Source organism: Cavia porcellus, unplaced genomic scaffold (assembly GCF_034190915.1).
Source record: "Cavia porcellus strain 051 isolate PalLab524CR breed Dunkin Hartley unplaced genomic scaffold, mCavPor4.1 scaffold_3, whole genome shotgun sequence".
Lineage (NCBI taxonomy): Eukaryota > Metazoa > Chordata > Mammalia > Rodentia > Caviidae > Cavia > Cavia porcellus.
In genome coordinates, this window is record NW_026947486.1 from 76556918 (window position 1) to 76571310 (window position 14393).

General features: G+C 39.0%; 1 protein-coding gene across 2 annotated transcripts in view; it reads left to right on the plus strand.

Moving 5' to 3' along the window:
* Positions 1–11363: 11363 nt before the first annotated feature.
* The window catches only part of Pls3 (plastin 3), a 92900-nt gene continuing 89870 nt past the window's right edge, over positions 11364–14393 (plus strand). For both annotated transcript variants that reach the window (XM_063246299.1, XM_063246302.1), the window contains exon 1: positions 11364–11516. The gene's annotated coding sequence lies outside the window, so the exon portion shown is untranslated. The remainder of the gene's footprint in view (positions 11517–14393) is intronic.

The following is a 14393-nucleotide window of genomic DNA, read 5'->3' on the forward strand; positions in this document are numbered from 1 at the left end:
TCTATTTTTTTAAAAAAAATATTGTCTATCCATGATTGGTAGAATCTGGCAGAAGACAAAGGCATGAATATCTTTTTTCCTGTTTGGTTCTTTGTTTCCACTTTTTATTTTGGAGAGTTATTTTTTTTTTGTGGTTTTCTGTTTTTGTTTTTTTCATGGTTCTAGGTATGGAACACAAGGAGCCCCATATGCTAGCAAGTATTCGGCTATCCAGCTACATCTCCAGTGTGCATTTTATCTTTAAATGAATTAAGTAGAGGACATCACAACCAACCCTCCTTCCTACTGATGTTATAACTGACCTTGATTTTTAGGTATCGCCTATGTCATTTTATTCAGATGATTAAATAGTATCCCAGAAAAAAAGCCTAACCCCACAAACTCATCTGAAAACTTTCCCTTTTGTTTTCTCTCAGGAATGGAATGCTCTCTATTCCTATTTAGCCTTTTAAAGTACCAAAAAAAGTAGAAAGTTAATATTGATTAATTATGCCCAAATCCTATTAAATACATTTCAAATGATTTTTTGCCTTTCATTCTTTCTAACATATGCAAATCTGAAATTACCTTGGGTATGCACAATAATTTCTTTAGACTTGTTTGTAAAATAATTGACCTGACTCATTAGACATTCAGACTCATGTGAAAAATATTTCATTTCATAAGTGCCTATTCAAGGAATTAGCATTTGTGTGTTATATATGTGTATATTTTGAGATGGAAACATAAACAAATTCCTCATTTAGTAAGCAATGGTGATAACTGTTCAAGTTTTTATCTTCGGGTTCAAAAAATTTTAAACAATTTCACAGGTCTACCAAGATTTCCTCCATACTTGTTATGTTAGTGAAAATTTAAGGTCACAGCATGTTGAATAAAAACAAGAATCAAGTATCAATCAAGAACTGAGCACGGTGGCACATGCCTATAATCCCAGCTCTTGGAGACTGAAATAGAATGGTTGAGTTTGAGGCCATGCAAGGCTACATAGTGAGATCCTGTCTCAACAAAATAAAACAAGGCTGAGGATTTAACTCAGCAGCTTAAGTACTCACCTGGTAAGCTCCAGGTTGTCAGTTTGATCCCCAGTACCAAAAAACAAAAAACAAAAATACAATAGCACAAAAATGTACATTTGCAGACTACCAAAACTGGTTGAGTTAGAAGATGATTTAATATTGAATTGATCAAGATTCTTAAGTAAAATGGTAGTGTTTGCATATAACCTATTCATTTCTTCCTTATATAAAGTTTATAACAAAATCAAATTTTATTAACCTATAGAAAGGACATTTTAAAAATTGAATAAAAAGAAACTGACAACTTACTTTAAAAAATTTCTTAGGCTGTATACCTGTAAAACTGTGAGCTGGACTGAGGAGAATGCTGGAAAAAATAATAGGAAAGATGAAAAAGAGCATGTGCATGTGGAAAGAAAGGTATGAAGGACAGAGAGGAGGTTGGGCAGTGGGAACTTCAGTTAATATTCATGGAGGACAGGAATAAGAAATGATTTCAAAATTTTGAGACTTTGCATCAGAAAACATATTGAGCTAAAATAAATAACATAATGATGCATCTCAAAGTCCTAGAAAAACAAGAGTAACTTATACCCCAAATTAGCACGAAAAAGGAAATTAAAAATATCAGATCAGAAATGAATGACATTGAGACAAAAAAATACAATCAGTGAATCTAAGAGTTTATTCTTTGAAAGCACAAGCAAAATAGACAAACCCTTAGTCAATTATACCAAAAGAAAGAAAAGGCCAAGTCCATACAATTAGAAAATTTTTTTAAAGTGGCCATTCATGGGCTTCAGAAAAGGGAAAAAAAATCATCGAGAAGCAAGCCATCTCTGCAAATCAGTGCATGTGCAGGCCACTGAGGGGACAGCAAGACATCTGCCTTTTCCCATGAGTCAGCATCATTCACAGATGGTGGAGCAAGAGAACAAGAAGTCACCAAGAAACAAGCTCTCCCTGCAAATTGGTGCCATGTTGGGCCACTGGAGGGAGAACCAGATCCCAGAGCCTTTCAGCACATAGGCTGAGAAACAAGAAGAGCCACCCCAACCCCATGATAAGTGACTGCCTGATTGGGAGAAGCACAGGCTGTGATGATAGCTTTTGAGGTAAAACACAATTTAATGCTTGTAGTGTTTAATGTTTCACTGAATTTGTAGGTCTAAAGCTGATCATCTATTCACAGGATAAAATATGCAGTGTGGCATCTATGGGGACCTCTTTCTGAAGCTGTTAGCCATTGTTAATTCTCTGTTATCTTGTTTTGAAATCCTATTTCATTTTCATTGGTTTGTTGGGTTGGGTTTAATCCTCCTTTGTTTTGTTTGATTTTATTATATGTGATGGCAGGGGCAGCTGTTTCAAAAATAACAAAATATATTATGGTAGCCATTTTGGATTTACTATTATCTTGTTCTGAAGTCCTTTATCGCATTTATTGTTTTGTTTTTATTGGTTCTATTCTGTTCTATTTTGCTTGATTTTTTTACTATGTCTGAAGGTATCTGCAACTATATTGAGGACAACACGATGGAGTATGATAACCATTGTTGATTTCCTACTGTTTTGAAATGCTATGTCACTTACACTGGTTTGTTTTGATTTTCTTTATTCTGTTTTATTTTGTTTAAAATAAAAAAAGAATCCGGAAATGGTGGCGCATGCTTATAATCCCAGCACTTGGGAGGCTGAGGTAAGAGGATTGACAAGAGTAAGGCCTTCCTGGGCTACATAGTTAACTCAAGGCCAGCCCAAACTACACAGCCAGATCCTATCTCAAAAGATAAAAAAAAATAAAAATAAAAAAAACAAAAGGGATCCTGGGAAGATGGTGGAACAGCAAGCAGCAGAGTAAATACCCTCTCTGAGAGAAACAGTCCAGATGCAGGAATATAGAATTCTGAAGACAAGAAGGAAGGAAGTTGGTACCCTTGACCCAAGAAGAACCTAAAGTGAGAATTGAAGCCCACAGAGAGAATTTTAAAAAAAGAAAAACTTAAAAGGAGAAGGTGGTAGCTGGTGGCGCTTTCATCCAGAGAGGGAATCACCATGCAAGAAGAGCTGTTAAAACCTGGAAGCACAGTCACAGTGAAGCTGGTGGACTGCAAGCCTGAAGGCCGCTGCAGGGAGACATGGTGGCAGAGGAGAGTAGCAGACCAGAGAACTGCACTGCCTGGCAGTAAGTGTGGGGGACTCAGTCCTCCTGCAGCAGTGGGCCATTGGCCAGGGGCCATTTTTGGAGTCGGGCAGGATAAGCCCAGAGCCAGAACTGCAACTAGCTTCATTCAGCCACTCCTATCTCTGAGCAAACTAGTAGAAATTGCTTGAACTAAGTCCCACCCTTGTACGCAGTCCAACAGCCATTGATGATGTTTCCCTAAAGCTATCCTCAAACAGTCCTGCACTACTGTGCATAGTATATCTGGTAAGGGCTCCCTGCAGTTAACCAGGCTGGGAGGGAGGCAGCAGCCTGCCCCACCCCTGGTTGCACTCCACCAGCCACTGATAGCCCAACACCAGCTCACCGAATGATCAGCATCAGATATCCCTACCCAGCACAGGCTGGAAAAAGCAAACAATCTCCTTTCAGAGAAATTGTTACCAACACAGGAAGTGCCAGGTACCCCACAATCCACTTCTCCAGAAGAAACTAGGAACACAACAAGGAGAAGAAGCAAATTGTAGGCTCTAGCCTCCAACCCAAGCAGTACTAGTCCAGGAGAGATAAACACAGAAGATATCAGGAGTCATACAACTAAAGTTTCTAAAACAACAGCAATTGAAATAAAGAAACAACTTCAAGAGGCTATAAAAGAACTTAGAACAGAAATACTATCTCATGGAAGAGAAGAAATGATAAATCATAAAAGATGATAAATAATAAAAGAAATGATAAACAATAAAATAATTGCTAAGCACCTCTAAAGAAGACACAGATTGAAGAATAGAGGAACATAGAAAAATAAGGCAAACCTTCAGTGAAGAATATAAAAAAGATTTAGAATACATGAAACAGATTCAAAGAGATTACCAGGAAATTAAAAACTCCACTGAAAACTGGAAAAACTGCTTGAAAGAAACTAAAGATAGATTATCAAACCTTGAAGACAGGTTTGCACCTTGCAATTGTGAAAAGAAAGATCTCTTAAAAATAAGGAACCAGGAAGTAACAACACAAAGGCTAGAAGATGACAAGAGGATCTATAACTTAAGAATAAGAAATGTGAGTGAAGAAGCAGGGGTAAACACAAATCAAATACAAACTATTTGCAGAACTAATTAAAGAAAACTTCCCAACCATCGGAAAGAGTAGTGATATGCAGATATATGAGGTGTACAGAACTCAAGCCAGACCTACACCAGACATATAATAATCAAGATTCTAGATATTCAACACAGGAACAGAATATTAAAAGCTGTCAGAGAAAAGAAAAAGATCACCTATAAAGGAAAACCCATCAAAATCATGACAGACTTCTCAACACATGCCATCAAATCAAGAAGAGCTTGGAGTGAAGTATTCCAAGTCCTGAAGAAAGTAACCTCCAACCCAGACTGATGTAACCTGCAAAACTGTCTCTCAAAATTAATGGTGAAACAAGATGGAGAAACACAAAGAGGAATTGGAGGAGTTCATGACCATCACACCAACCCTACAAAAAATACTGAAGGGAGTTCTAGAAAAAAAGACCATGGTTTCAGGAACAATGGCAGAGGGAGCTCACTGAATGGGGCAGACAATGGAATAAAGGGAAAAAGTAGGCAATCAATGGCAGAAAAATAACAGGGCAGAGAAGGTTGGCCATAATTACTAATATAGATGGCCTCAATTCACCAATAAAAAGAATGTCAGGCAGAAAGGATCAGGAAATAAGACCCATCAATATGCTTTATAAAAGAAATACATTTAACCCAAAAGGTAGTTTTGTAGACTGAAAGTCAAAAACGAGAAAATAATGTTCTATGTAAAAGGGAACCAAAGAAAGTGGGGATAGCTTGCCCATCAGCTGCAGATAGGTTAGAAAGCCTTAACACCATTATATAAGGGAAAACTACTCAACTCTAAAGAAAGAAAACGTTGCCAGGGATTTAGCTCAGTGGCCTAAACACTTGCCTGGCAAGTGCAAGGTTGAGTTAGATCCCCAGTACAAAAAAAGAAAAAGAAAAAAGAAAGAAAGAAAGAAAGAAAGAAAACCTTGAGGCTTTTGTAAGTTAGTTAAATAGATACAATTTGAGATCATGCTCAGGGGTAAAAAGATTCAGAATCACTTAGGTGAATGGAAGATTGCCTCCTTAATATAAAAACTAAAGGAGTTTGTGGGATTCAAAATATACAATACAACCTGGGAAAGTGAAAGTGGAGGAATTGTCTAAAAAGGGAAGACAGTGGCAACTGTTAATCTATTATCATGATTTGAAGACCATAGTGTTTTCATTGTTCTGTTTAGATTGGTTTTATTCTGTTTTAGTTTGTCTGCTTGTATTAGATTTGATGGTATGGACAGCTATTACAAAGATAACAGGATATATTATGATAACCATTTTTGATTTCCTATTAGCTTGATTTAAAGCCCTGTATTGTTTTCATTGTTTTGCTTTGAATTGATTTTATTCTATTCTGTTTTGTTTGATAGTATCAAGTATGATGGTATAGGCAACTACTTTGAAAACAGTAAGATACACTAAGATACCCATTTTGGTTTGACTATTATCTTCTTTTGATGTTTTATAATATCTCCAATGTTTTGTTTTAAATGTTTTTTTTCTATACTGTTTTGTTCAATTTTATTATGCCTGATGACATGGGCAATTCTTTGGAAGATGACAAGAGGCATTATGGTAGCCATTATTGATCTCCTTGTATTTTGTTTTTAAGTCACGTACAATGTCCATCCTTTTGTTTTGGTTAACTCTATTTTGTTTTGTCTCATTTGTTTTTATTCTCTTCAATATAAAAAATTAATGAAATAAGATAAAATCACAACATATTCTGAAAAATCAGATCACTGCTGACTATTTTGAGAACATGCCCTCTAGAAATAAATAAGTTCTACATACATATGAACTACTAAAGCTGAGCCAAAAAAAAATCCTGAAGAATATATTATCAGTCAGCAATATTAAAGAAGTAATTAAGGAAAAAAAAAACCCTGTCAACTAAGAAAATCCCAGGTCCCTATAGATTCACCTTGGAATTGTACAAGGACTTTGGAAAAGATCTAATGCCAATACTTTTTAAACTCTTTAATTAAATTGAAATGGAAGCAGTACACTCAGATTCATTCCTGGAAGCAATATTATCCTGATTCCAAAACCAGAAGAAGGTCCAACCAAAAAAAGAAAACTATAGGTCAAACTCTTTGATAAATATGGATGCGAAAAATCCTCAGTAAGACACTGGCAAACAGAGTGCAGCAAATCATCAAAAAGATCATTCATCATGACTAAGTAAGATTCTTTCCAGGTATGCAGAGATGATTTAATATATACAAATCAATACACATAATATACCACATAAACTGGAGCCAAAAAATAAAACCCACACGATTAGCCAGCAGGGTGTGGTGGTGCACTCTTGTAATCCCAGCAATTAGGAGACTGAGCCAAAAGGATCACTCTGAGTTCAAGGCCAACCTGGCCTTGAAAAGTGAGTTTAGCCTGAACTGGGTTGTGAAACCTTGTCTCAGAAAGACAAACAAACAAACACCATGATTATCCCTTTAGATGCAAAAAGAGCTTGATAAAATCCAATATTCATTCATGGACGAAGACTTTGAAGCAAATAGATATAGAAAGACTTCATCTCAATCTGATAAAAGCCACCTATAACAAACCAACATTCAACATCATACTAAATGGTGAGAATTTGGAAACTTTCTTTCTAAAATCAGGAACAAGTTAAAATATCGACTATTAGCACTGCTGTTCAATATAGTTCTTGAAATGTTAGCCAGAGCAGTTAGACAAGAGAAAGCAATAAAAGAGATATGATAGACAAGGAAAAAGTCAATTATCATTATTTACAGGTGACGTGATTCTCTACACAGAAGAACCCAAAAACTCCATCAAACACATCTAGAATTAATAAAATTCAGCAACATCACAGGATACAAAGCCAACACTCGAAACTCAATAACATTTCTGTACACCAGTAATAAACTCACAGGAAATAAAATTAGAGAACTGATACCTTTCACAATTGCATCAAAACAATGAAATACTTATGAATTAACCTATCCAAGAAAGGAAAGACTTTCACAAGGAAAACTACATTACTGTTTTTAAAAAAAGGAAAAGAGATTGAAGAGGACATCAGAAAATGAAAAGATATTCTCTGCTCCTGGATAAGCAGAACCAGTATAGTCAAAATGGCCATAATTCCAAAATTGTTACACATATTTTCCCTAATCACAATCAAAAATCAATAGTATTTTTTCCACACTCATATTTTATTGGCACATTTCAGATACACATAATGATCACATTCATCATAGAGAATTTGTACCTGTGCATGATATAACTTGATTCTTTTTTCCCATTCCCCTACCCTCCCTTTAACCCATCCTCCATGCCTCTTCTACAGAAGTTTTGTTTCCAATTTTCCTTATTTTCTCACTTTTTTTACCCTTCCCTCCCTTGTTTCCTGTCCCCATTCAAACATTTTTCCTATTTCACAATACCTAATATATATTTTGATCTCTATTTACACTTAAAGTTTCTCACATCAGAGAAACAATGTGGTACTTACATATGTGTGCCCAATTTGTTTCACTTAACAGCATGGTCTCAAGGTGCATCTGTTTACCTAGGAATATCTCAAGCTTATCCTTCTTTGTAGCAAAGTAGTACTCCATTTGTATTTTTAAAATAACCACACCTTCTTTCTCCAGTTCTCAAATGACAGGCATTTGACTGTTTCCAGGATTTGGCTATTAGAAACTGCTGCTATAAACATGAGAGTGCATCTATTGCTGTGACATGATGCTTTTAATTCTTTTCAGAAGATGCCCAAGAGGAAAACAGCTGGGTAAAATTTACATATCTAAAAGAACTAGAGAAAGCAACCCTAAAATTCATATGGAGCCAGAAGATACAGAGACTAGCTAAAGCAATTCAGGGTAACTAAGGCAAGTCACGGTGACATCAAAATCTCAGACTTCAAATTACACTACAAAGCTGCAGTGATAAAAATCAGAATGGTATTGACAAAAACAAAGCAAAACAAACCAAAACAAACTTGTAGATCAATGTAACAGAAGAGAGGAATGTAGAAATAACTCCAGGCAACGGAATAGAGGATGTAGAAACAACTGTAGGCACCTTCTGCTAACTTATATTTGCAAAAGTGAAGATTGAAGCTAGACCCATATCTCTTACCATGCAATAAACAAAAATAAAAATGAATCAAAGGTCTAAATATTAAAGCAGAAAAAATCTGCTGGAAGAAAAAAATTATTAAAACTCTTGAAGATACAAAAGTAGGCAAATTTTCTGTACAGAACTGCATCTGCACAAGAAATAATACCAAAAATCAACAAATGGCATCACATCGAATTTAAAAACTTCTGTGCAGCAAAAGAAACCACCAACAGAGTGAATAGACAACCTACAGCATAGGGAAAAATATTTGACAGCTACTCCTTACACAAAGGACTACTAATGTTTAGAATACTTAAAGAATTAAAAAAAATTAGACTTCCTATATTTAAAGTCTCAGTCAAAAACTGGGCATCTGAAATGAATAGACACTTCTCAGATGAAGAAGTACAACTGGCCAATAATTACATGAAGAAATGTTCAACACTGCTGGCCATTTGGGAGAAACGAAATTAAAACAGTACTGAGAATCCATCTTACTCTAGAAACATTTTTGCGACTTATTTAAGGTCATTCATTACAAAGACATGTGAGAATAAAAGCTGCAGATGGAAACAAAAGGTGCAATTTTTTAGAGTCTATGAGAGACCTATATATAGCTGTTGCTATTGTATTACAATAATAGATCCATAAAATAACCATTAGTTCAACGAACATCTGCTGAACTCCTAGTTGTGGGGAATTATACAAGATGTGGTAAAGAAAAATTAGAGTCTATAACTTGTCTATAAAAAGCTGGAAGAGATCCTAAAGATCATCTGTGGAAGCTTTTTATGTAACTAAGAAAATTATCAGTTTTGGGTTATTTTTTGGCTGATCCTAAGTGAATTAAATTGATGGTTTGAGAGATCATAAAGAAATGGAATCTAGAATTTTGTCAGTTTTATTAAAGAGGAAAATGCTGGACTATGAGTCTTTAGCTTTTGGACAACACAAAGGTAGCTTAGTTAACATCAAATTGGCTATCTTAATAGTACTCATTAAAAAGGAGTTCTACCTGGATTATATTGTTAGACTTGTTAAACAGGAATCTTAACTAGAATTCAAATACATGCTTCTGTGTGTAAGGTACACTTTATCTGCTGCAAAGTTACTGAAACAATAGGTAGTTCTATCCCCTGGAGACTCCAGAGCTGTGAAATTATGGGTGGTAGTACTTACTATTAAAATAGAATTTGAAGCCTAACATCTTCAGTGTTAGTGATGATCAAAGACTTTTGTTAAACCAGAGCTTCCATGTAAGCTCTTCTAAGTAAAAAACAGGAACATGTCAATGGTATATGAGTGGAATTTTTATATTTTGACTTACTATAAATGCTAAAACTTAAAAAACAAATAAAAAAGATACAAATAAGTTTGCACTGGGAGACCAGCAGCCCCTTTATGCTACAGCTACTATAATTAACATTTTAAAACGGTAGAAGTTCTCTAAGCGTGGCTGGCAGATACCAAAAGGGTGAAACACTGTCTCTCTATTTAGTGGAGCTAGAAATTTTGTGTAAAGAATTCCTAAAACTACTCCAAGCCTTGGTCCAATTCCTGAAAACTAGAAATCTCATTTCACAGACCACTGTGAATGTGTGCCACAACGTCCTGCATGTTCAGTTCAATGCCAACATGTTGAGGTTGGTGTTTATATACTGACCCAAACCTGACCCAGTACAAAATCTCTCAAACACAAATTTAATGTTTCTGAAAGCATGATTGCCCTTTCATTTCTTTTTCACCTTCCTGTGCCTTTCATAAGTTCATCCAGTGGGTTAATCATTAATTAATATTTAATGAGACTTTTTCCTAATGCCCAAACCTTCTCTGCTAGTCTGGCCTTTCAGCAGTGTGTGAATTCCTCTGTTCCTCCTTTGGGAAGCCCTAACCCTCACTATCGGTACATTTCTCTAAGAAAAGGCATAATAGAAGATCAGGTGAGAGCTTCCTTTACAAGAGCAGTCAATCTTTACATTTCTCTTAATTTAGCATTTTCCTGCTGTATGTAAAATTGGCCTTAACTGAAGCAACTTTAAACTTTACAAAACTTCCGAAGCACATATTTCCTCAACAAAACTGGTTGCGACTGCAACAGGAAAGAGCTTAGACTTGTTTCCTACAGCTGTCCCACAAGTCAGCGACTTGACCTGACCCTGAAGAATGCCTCAGACACTGGTCCTCCCAAGCTGATTTTGGAACTGGGATGAGCCAAAGGATTGGAATGCAGATAAGGAGGGGAAACCTCTGAATGCATTAATGAAAGAAGTCAGCTATGACAAGGCGGCAGTCTCTTAGGCAGAGGAATAGAGGAAATGGTATGCTGGTAAATTGGAGCAGTCTCCAGGTTTTCTCTGAAGAAAACTGATGGAAATCGACTGGAATCAAAGAGTGGAATCAAGTTACTTTCACCTCCACCTCTCAATCCTTTCCTGAACAAATCTCTCAGACAAATATTTTGGTCAACAATTTACCTGAGTGGAAGCCAAAAGCGGGAGAGCCTTGCCCTGCCTGTTGTGCTCTCTTCACTTCTCAAAGAAAGGGACAGTTCCTGAGATTTCCCTAGGAGTCCTTTGGCACCTAGGCAGATGAAAGCAGATGAAACTAGCAATGCCCCTCCCTTCCCATGGGTGATTCTGTTCATGATTCCAGGAGCAATTGTGTTTTTCCCTCCTCCACAGACCGTGTTCAAATTTGAGTACCGACATTTCCATATTTTCGGTTCTTCCAAACATTTTTTTTGAACTTGTACTCCAAGCCAAGCACTGCGAACTTCTTTTTCTTAGCCCAAGCAGAGAGAGGAGAATTAGGTGCTGAGAATCAGTACAGCTGCTCCCTGCCTCAGAGTTACATACAGTTCCCATCCTTTCGGCTGCCTAACCCGGTGCCCATTCTCCCAGCTCCCCACCCAGTTGATATGACAGGCTCGTGGCCCAATCCCCTTCCTGGTTCCCAGGCCGACTGCCTGCACCACCCGAGCCAATGGCGGCGGCCGAAGGGCGGAGGGGGCTGGCAGGAGGGGAGGGAGCGCTGGCTTTAGAACCGCAGCTGCAAAGATTCCAAGGGGCAGAAGTTGCGTGAGTGCGCTGGTCGGAGGTTGTCGGGCCAGACCGGGGGATTCTGTGACTCTACGTAAGTGGTTTGCAAGTCCGGGAAGCGACTTTCCTGGGCATGGGCGGGAGTGGGTACTGAGGAGAGCATCTCAGAGAAACTCAACAGAAACGTGCCTCGCACTGGGGAATGGGGACAGGGACCAGACAGAGGTCGGAGACTTTGCGGTCGGAGCCCTTGGGCGCTCTGGCTATCACTCGCTACGGAGCTGGGAGGGAGTGACCGAGGGCTCCTCGCCGCAAGCACTCCTCCACTATAGAAGACGATGCTTTCTCTCTAGTTGCTCTTAACTTGTTGCCCACCTTGGTCTGGAGTCGCTGACGCCAACCCTTGCCCAGATTACCTTCCCCCGCCTTGGCCCAGAAGTGTAAACCGAGTGCCTAACTTCCCTCTGCTGTCCTTTTCCAGCCACTGCTACCCCCTGCCGCCCGCCCAGACTCAGAAAATCCCGGAGCCGGCAGCCCGCAAAGTCCCCATTCTCCCACAAGCCGGCCTTGGTGTCCCGGCGGGTCTGCGCCGACCCCGAGGCTTGGAGCGGGGCGGGGGTGGAGTGCCAGGGCCGGGGAAAGGAACTTGGCTTGAGTCGCCTGCCTTCTGCCTGCTTCCCTCCCTTGCCAATACCCAGAGCGTCGTGATCGCACCGCGTCTCCTATGAGTAAGCACTTTTTTTCTTTCAGTAGCACAACATGCTCGGGCCACCAGGGCAGCACTTTTCCATTCTCCTCTCCCCGGACCCCATGCCGCGTGTCTGCCCCATGCCCAGCTCCTTTGGCTCTGCCGCCCAGAGCGCACGGTCGCGGCTGCAGCAGCCCAAGACCTATGGGGCTCCCTAGGAAGCTGAACAGAAGGGAGGGGGTTAAGTCGCCCCTTCCCCCGCACAGCTGCGCTCGGCCAGTGTTTGCTTTTCTCCACCCGCAGTACTTAAGCGCTCTGAAGGACTGGGGGCGCCGACCGCCCCCGACTTGGCTTCTCGCCAGTCCCAAAGTTGCCGCCGCCACCGCCGCAGCTGCCGTAAAGTGCTGGCGGTTCCTACAGCTAGCCAGGCTCCCTTCGGGAGCCTGTCCTAGCTGGGAAGGTGGAGTGGGTTAACAGCAGCTGACACTTCCCGTCCGCGATGTTCCTTCTCACCTGAGGTGTTCAGCATCCGCAGAAGTGCAGAAGGACCAGCTTGGAATTGAGTTCGGGAACCTCGCCTTTGGGGATCAGACGCCTGACAATGGGAGTGCCCAGCCTGCTGGGGGTGGATGTGGAGAGAAAAGGGGAACGTGGTTTGCCACAGTAGGTAGGAAATGCAAGTGAAATTAGAACCTATTGAGGAGTAAGCACTTCGTACACTTGAATGACAAAATGTACTGTATTTAGGAGCCTAAGCTTGATGTCTGAGGTGCAGTTTACTGTGAATTCCAGCTAAGAGGCCAAGTTCCACACACAGGTCAGTTGGCATCACGTGCCCCAAGTCTCTGATCCCCGTAGGGTAATGGTCACATGACTTCATTTGACTTTAAAAATGGAATGTAATGGCTGAGGCCCATATTCCAAAAACTCCACAAAGTGGGGATGGGTGACCTAGCCTCCACTCAGGGGAATTCTTGCCTTTGGATGATTGAACAGAAAGGGAATTTGATGCTCCAATTTTATCCAAAATGAAAACAGGAGCTGTTTTTAAGATAAAGTCTTGACACTTTTTTTGTGGTGGGACAGACACATTATTCCTTAGTCCCCCTGAAATCTCTTTATGGCTTTTTGAAATTTTAAAAATATCTTTTGAATTATTCTCTAGGAAAAGTTGTTCTTCTACCCTGGCCCATTACGTTACTAAATGCTAGATTTGGAGCAATATTCCATAAGACAGAGTTTTCCTTTTCAAGGGCTTTATGCATATTCCTTGGCCTGGCCTGTATTTTAAGTAAACCATTCTACATATTGGGCATTTGCTTATAGGTGATGGATAATTTCTCGACTAAAATTAACCATCAGTTATTTGTGGTTTGGAATAAACCAAATCAGAAATTGTAGCCAAAAACAGTTGACACTAGATTTGACAAATAAAGTTGGTTGGGCTTTTTATGCTTGTCCATGCTTTGGTTAGAATAAAGAGAGGACCCAAAACAACATTCCCATGTTATCCTATACCCATCCATGAGGCCCAAATTAAGATTATTGCTGGGAAAACATGGTACTTTTGCTATTTAGATTACATACTGCAGATTAAGGAAACAGGCAGAGGAATCTCCATGAGCAGGAATTTAAAAGCTTTACTTAATTACAAAAAAATGGATCCTGTTAATACACAGTCTTGAAAACAACTAGCACAGAAACTATAAAAACAAAACTGGGACTATTTAAGAGAGTTGGCTTTGTATTTTTTGTTTTGTTGCCCCAAGTCCTTTATATTTACAATAGTCACTTCTGAATGACTTGAGGACTTCATTTTCTTGCTGTGCATAGGTTTCTGAGCCTGAAGGCAAAAACTACCTAAAAACACGTAGTTCTGAACCCCATGCTAACCTAATGGCACAGATTGGCTGTAAAAGAATTTAAACTGTACCTGAACTACTAGAGCTAACCACACTAGTAGATAGATCACCTCAAGTGGATGTGAGGTGACAACATAATTTTCGACTGAACTCCTAATAAATGTTTAACCTTAAATCAAGGTGGTACTATCCAACTAGGCTTCAGTAGTAGAGAAATAAATTCTTTCTTTTTTTCTTTCTCTTTCCTTTCCTTTTCTTTTTACTTTTATTTTGTTTTGTTTTTTGGTACTGGAGATGAAATTCGAGGCCTTGTACATTCAGTCAAGCACTCTACTACTGAGCTACACCCCCAGTCCCAAGAGATAAGTTCTTTTTCAAATGTTGTGAAATCATATCAAAACAGAATCATCACTAGGCTATA